General features: G+C 42.6%; 1 protein-coding gene across 4 annotated transcripts in view; it reads right to left on the minus strand.

The window, feature by feature from the left end:
• Positions 1 to 2,307, minus strand: part of SLC9B2 (solute carrier family 9 member B2) — a 65,209-nt gene extending 62,902 nt beyond the window's left edge. For 3 of the 4 annotated variants that reach the window (XR_002733286.2, XM_023220115.2, XM_023220114.2), the window contains exon 1: positions 1,720 to 2,307. The gene's annotated coding sequence lies outside the window, so the exon portion shown is untranslated. The remainder of the gene's footprint in view (positions 1 to 1,719) is intronic. The other variant, XM_023220116.3, reaches the window with a different exon arrangement.
• Between the last annotated feature and the right edge of the window lie 2,977 nt (positions 2,308 to 5,284).

Here is a 5,284-nt window from a genome sequence, read left to right on the forward strand (position 1 = left end):
TTTAGCTTCTATCTCTCTAGCTTCTTGATACAGTGCAAAATCATCATAGACAATGAATGAGCAGACCACTGCCTTTGTATTGAAATTTCTCAAAAATGTCCAGAAAGTAACATTTTAGAATGTTAAAAATTAGTGCCAAGGTTTTCACTGCCATTCTTTTAGTCAACAGAAATTATTTGGATTGTAAGATTATGTATTTCCCCTCCTCTACCCTGAAGTTAAATTATAATATTTGAATACTGAATGAAGAAAACTTGGACTTATAAACATTTGGTTGTTTTCCAAATTTCCTCTCATGAAACAAAACAACAGCAATAAAATACCACTACTACTACTACTGCTGCCGGGAGTTTCATTTCTGCTTTTTCTACTTGAAGAAATTCAAAATCTAACTCAAATGTCACCTCAGTATTTCCTAACTCCAACATTGACAAACTGTCTCCCTTGTTCTCCTCTCTGAAGATTCATTCATTCATTCAACAAACGGCTCTTGTTATGTCCCAGTCCTTGATCTGAGGATTCAGAAGTGAACAGTCTCAAATAGTTTCTATATTTAGATCTTGCAATCTAGTTAGAGGATGATAAATGATTCCTAAGCAATCACAATGAACTATGGTTAAGTTTCAACTTTAGACACACGAGATAACAACCCCATCTCTTAACAAGTTTCATATCCTTTTCTTTTCTTTTTTTCTTTTTTTTTTTTGTGACAGAGTCTTGCTCTGTCACCCAGGCTAGAGTGCAGTGGCACAATCTTGGCTCACTGCAACCTCTGCCTCCTGGGTTCAAGCGATTCTCCTGCCTCAACCTCCGGAATAGCTGGGATTATGGGCATGCACCACAATGCCCAGCCAATTTTTACATTTTTAGTAGAGATGGGGTTTCATCATGGTGGCTAGGCTGGTCTTGAACGCCTGACCTCGGGTGATATGCCCACCTCGGCCTCCCAAAGCCTTAACAAGTTTCTATGGTGTGCTGGGCACAAGAGTAACAAAGATGACCAAGATGCAGTCTGCCCTTTAAGGGAGGGTCAGAGACTGATGCGTATTTACCAAAATCGTTTACTCTTCTGCCTGGGTCCATAGTACATTTCCAGTCTCCCTTGCAGGTCAGTGTGGCACGTGACTGAAGTCTGGTCAATGGGATGTGGACATAAATAGTATGGGATTTCCAGTCCTCACCCATAAGAAACAATCCACATGCAACCCTCTAATAGCTTTTCTTTTTCTGTCCGTTGCCTGGAAACTAAGGACTCCAAGGTCTTAGGGGATGGCAAAGCCATAGTATAAAAGGAGTTTTCGTTCCTGAATAATTGAGTAGAAGGCCAACAGCTGAACACGTAAATGGACTTGACATGAACGAGAAATAAGCCTGAATTATGTTTAGTTACTGAGATTTTGTACTTTATCTCTTATAGCAGCTCCTGCTGTCTTAAGGTTATATTCTTCAGTCAACAGCATTTGATGATTCTTAGCACCTCGAGGATGCTAACCCAGTCCACAAAGGCAACATCCTCTGGGTTAATCTGAGAACTGAAATAAAAGCAAGCAAGAAAAACCCACGCCAACACCTGACAACAGTAAACAGACGCGCGCGTCACCGGGTGTATAAACAGAAAAGGCTGGGCCCTCGCTCGCGTCTCCGGCCCAGCAGGCCTATAGGGTCCCCGCCGCGGACGCGGGGTTTATTTTTACCCTTAGTGTCTCTGGGGCCTCTCACCTGGCAGTCTCCGGCGGAGTCGACCAGGCTCGGTCTGAACGATTAGGAAAGGGGCCGCTGGGGAGGCAGCGGAGCCTGGTCTAGCCACAGCGCTCTGGGATTCCCGGTTCGCGCATCGTCCCAAGCAGAGCCGGGAGACTGCGGTGACTGCAGATAACCGGCCTCAGGGCGCTGCACCACGTGTAGGCGGCCCCGCCTTTCGCACATACCCGCGGGGCGACTCCGCGCCTGGAGGTCCGACCCGTCGGCTCCCGTACAGGCTCTGGAGTAAGCGTGGGCTGGTCCCGGGCCCGCAGCGGCAGCCCCGTGTGCCCTCCGCCGGGTTTCGGGTCGGGCGGCGCGGGTGCAGAGCCGCGTGCGATGCTGGGGGCGCGTGGCTTCCCCCGGAAAGGTGGTGCCAGGCCGACCACTTACCGGCCCACGTCCCGGGGCCTCAAGCTGCACCGCGCGGCCTTTCAGCTGCTTATCCTCATTGGGTGGGTCCTCAGGCTTCTGCGGCCAGGACCAGCGAGCTCCCGGGGAAGCTTCCCGGAAAGCTTAACCAGAGAGCGCAGACCCAGGCGCCGAGTCTGCTCGGAGATGACCAGACCCCGCCCTAGGAGCACAGCGCAGGCTCCTCGGGACTCCGCGGCACAGGCAGGGCAGCCCATTGCTTGTTTTATCGTTCCTGAAACCAACCTCTAAGTTGTTTATCAATCCTCCACCTTTTAGCTGTACTTCTTAGAAGTGTCTTCTCAGCTGCGGTGGGAAGATAGGATTCTTTCTTAAACTGACCAATTAAACGGCGGGATAAAAGGCTTGTTCTGCGCCCCCCCCCCCCCACTTTATCGCTTAACAACTGCCCTTCTTGCTGTATTTTAGATTTTTAACGCTTCTATCAGCAGTGTGATTCTATTTCATTTAATTCTCATTTCATGTTTGTGTCTTCCTTTTCTCTGTATTTCCTCTTCTGTGTGTGAAGACGCGCGCACCCCTTACCTGTTTTTCACTCCTGTAAGCAAGTGCCAATCTTAATCACCGCTTTTCAAGCAAGGGAGATTATCCTCAAATTTTTCCACCAGACAGAAACCATTCATTCTTGTTTCTCAGGTCCTCTTTTGTGATGAACCTATTGGATAGGTTCTATCCAATACCTTTCTTCAGATCATCTGAAATGATTATTTTCCTAAACTGAACTCTTCCTCTCCTAAAGCTTGCAAAAATTTCTAGTGACATTCAGTTTCCTCTTACCACAGGAATGACATACATTTTTCCTTTTAGTCATATGTACTTCATTAATATATCACCTGATTTGATTAACATGACTTTGGAGAAGATTGAATTTTTTGTCTAGATTTTACTTCGTTTTTATGGCTGATAGTGTTTATAAAAATGTTTTATAGTTTATGGTCAGCTCTGAGAAAGACTAACTCAGGTCATTTGTTAATGTTGGAACCCATTTTGTAGAATTTATTGTGCATTTATTTAAAATTCATTTGTTCATATCTATACATATATTATACATGTATACCTCCTCACAGCGTAAAGTATATCATGACATACTTAACAAGAGTCAGTGTTCTATGAATTCACTGGAGAAGTTACAGCATTTTGATTATGATACACGAAAAGAAACCGAAGTCGTTTAGCTTAACTTCTTAATTTCATAAACCAGAAAACTAAAATCCAAGATAGATTGGGTGACTTGGTCTAGATCACAAATCAAAGTTATCCATAATTCAGTAGTGTAATGCCTGGTCCAAAACCTCATAGATAATCTTGTAATCAATGAACTCTTTCAGAATGCTAGTCAAAATGTCCTTTTGTGTGAATTTTAATGTACCTTCATCAACTGAATGATATTCTTCCCCATACATAAAGTGTTATCTTTTCATTGTCCATTTCAAAATTTTCCTTGTTATATTAAAGTTCTAGGAAAAAAGGCTAAGAATAACTGCACATTTATTATCTCAGTGTGCATCATACCATTTGGTCCTTTGAGGTTGCAACAAGTAAAAAACAAATATAAAACCTTTAAAATAAAAAGAAAAAACTTTGCACTGACAATGTGATAGAATTATCATCCATAAATTTACTTTTCTTGAAAAATTTATTTTCTTTAATTTCATTTGTTTCCTGTTATATGATTTATATTTAAATTTACATTTATTTATCCAGAGACTATGCCCAAATTTTATGTCTTCTTGTCTGTTATCTTGGAGTTTGGTGAAGAAATCTGTACTTAATTTAAAAAAGAAATCCCTGTAACTGAAAGTATTGTCAGTTAGCTAACTATATATTTCTTAGGCCCATGTCAAGTTATCATTGCTTATTTTAATAAAGATTGTTTAGACTAAAAAAAAGTATTTAATTAATAAGGGATGGCATCTGTTAAATATAAACACTGGATTATTTTTCATAACAGATCAACAATATAGTTTTGAGGCTGAACTCTTTTACTCCTTTCACTGTAAGTTATTGAAGCCAAACTCCTTCCTACCTTTGTTCATTTATGATGGTGTAAAATTTTAAAATTAGGATCTACATACAGAACAATGCAGAATTATGTAAAAATATTTGAATATTGAAAAACAAAGTGGAAATTATTATTATTATTATTCAGGTACAGGGTCTTGCTCTGTCACCCTGGAGTGCAGTGGCATGATTACAGTTCACTGCAGCCTCAAATTCTTGGGCTCAAGCAATCCTCCTGTCTTAGCCTCCCTATGTTAACCAGGCTGGTCTTGAACTCCTGGCAGCAAGTGATCCTCCTGCCCTGGCCTCCCAAATTGCAGGAATTATAGGCATGAGCTACCATGCCTAGTCCTGAAATTACTATCGTCTTCCTTAACACCCCCCCCAAAAAACCCATAAGCTTCCTTTTTTCTTCATATTTACATTTTAATTATATATGCTGCAATGGGCTATTTGTATCACCCCAGAGTCAAGTGTTGAAATCCTAACCCCCGATATGATACATTAAGAGGTAGGGCCTTTGGGAGGTAATCACGTCACAAGGGTAGCACCCTCATGAACAGGATTGGTATCCTTATAAAAAGACAAGAGCTTGCTTTTTTTCTCTGCTCTTGCTATGTGAGGCTATAGCAAGAAGATGACCTGGCCTGGCACGGTGGATCACGCCTGTAATCTCAGCACTTTGGGAGGTGGGGAGGCGGGAGGATCATGAGGTCAGGAGATTGAGACCATCCTGGCTAACACGGTGAAACCCTGTCTCTACTGAAAATACAGAAAAATTAGCCGGGCGTGGTGGCAGGCGCCTATAGCCCCAGCCACTCCTATGCTGAGGCAGGAAAATGGCGTGAACCCGGTAGGCGGAGCTTGCAGTGAACCAAGATCGCGCCACTGCACTCCAGTCTGGGAGACAGCGAGACTCTGTCTCAAAAAAAAGAAAAAAAAAAAAGATGACCATCAGTAAACCAGGAAGTGGACCCTAACCAGATACCATATGTGCTGGCACCTTGATCTTGCACTTCCTAGCCTCTGGACTGAAAAACAAATGTTTATTGTGTATGACACTCAGTCTATGGTAATTTGTTATAGCAGCCCAAAGTGACTAAGACAGATA

This window comes from Piliocolobus tephrosceles, chromosome 3, assembly GCF_002776525.5.
Source record: "Piliocolobus tephrosceles isolate RC106 chromosome 3, ASM277652v3, whole genome shotgun sequence".
NCBI classification, from domain to species: domain Eukaryota; kingdom Metazoa; phylum Chordata; class Mammalia; order Primates; family Cercopithecidae; genus Piliocolobus; species Piliocolobus tephrosceles.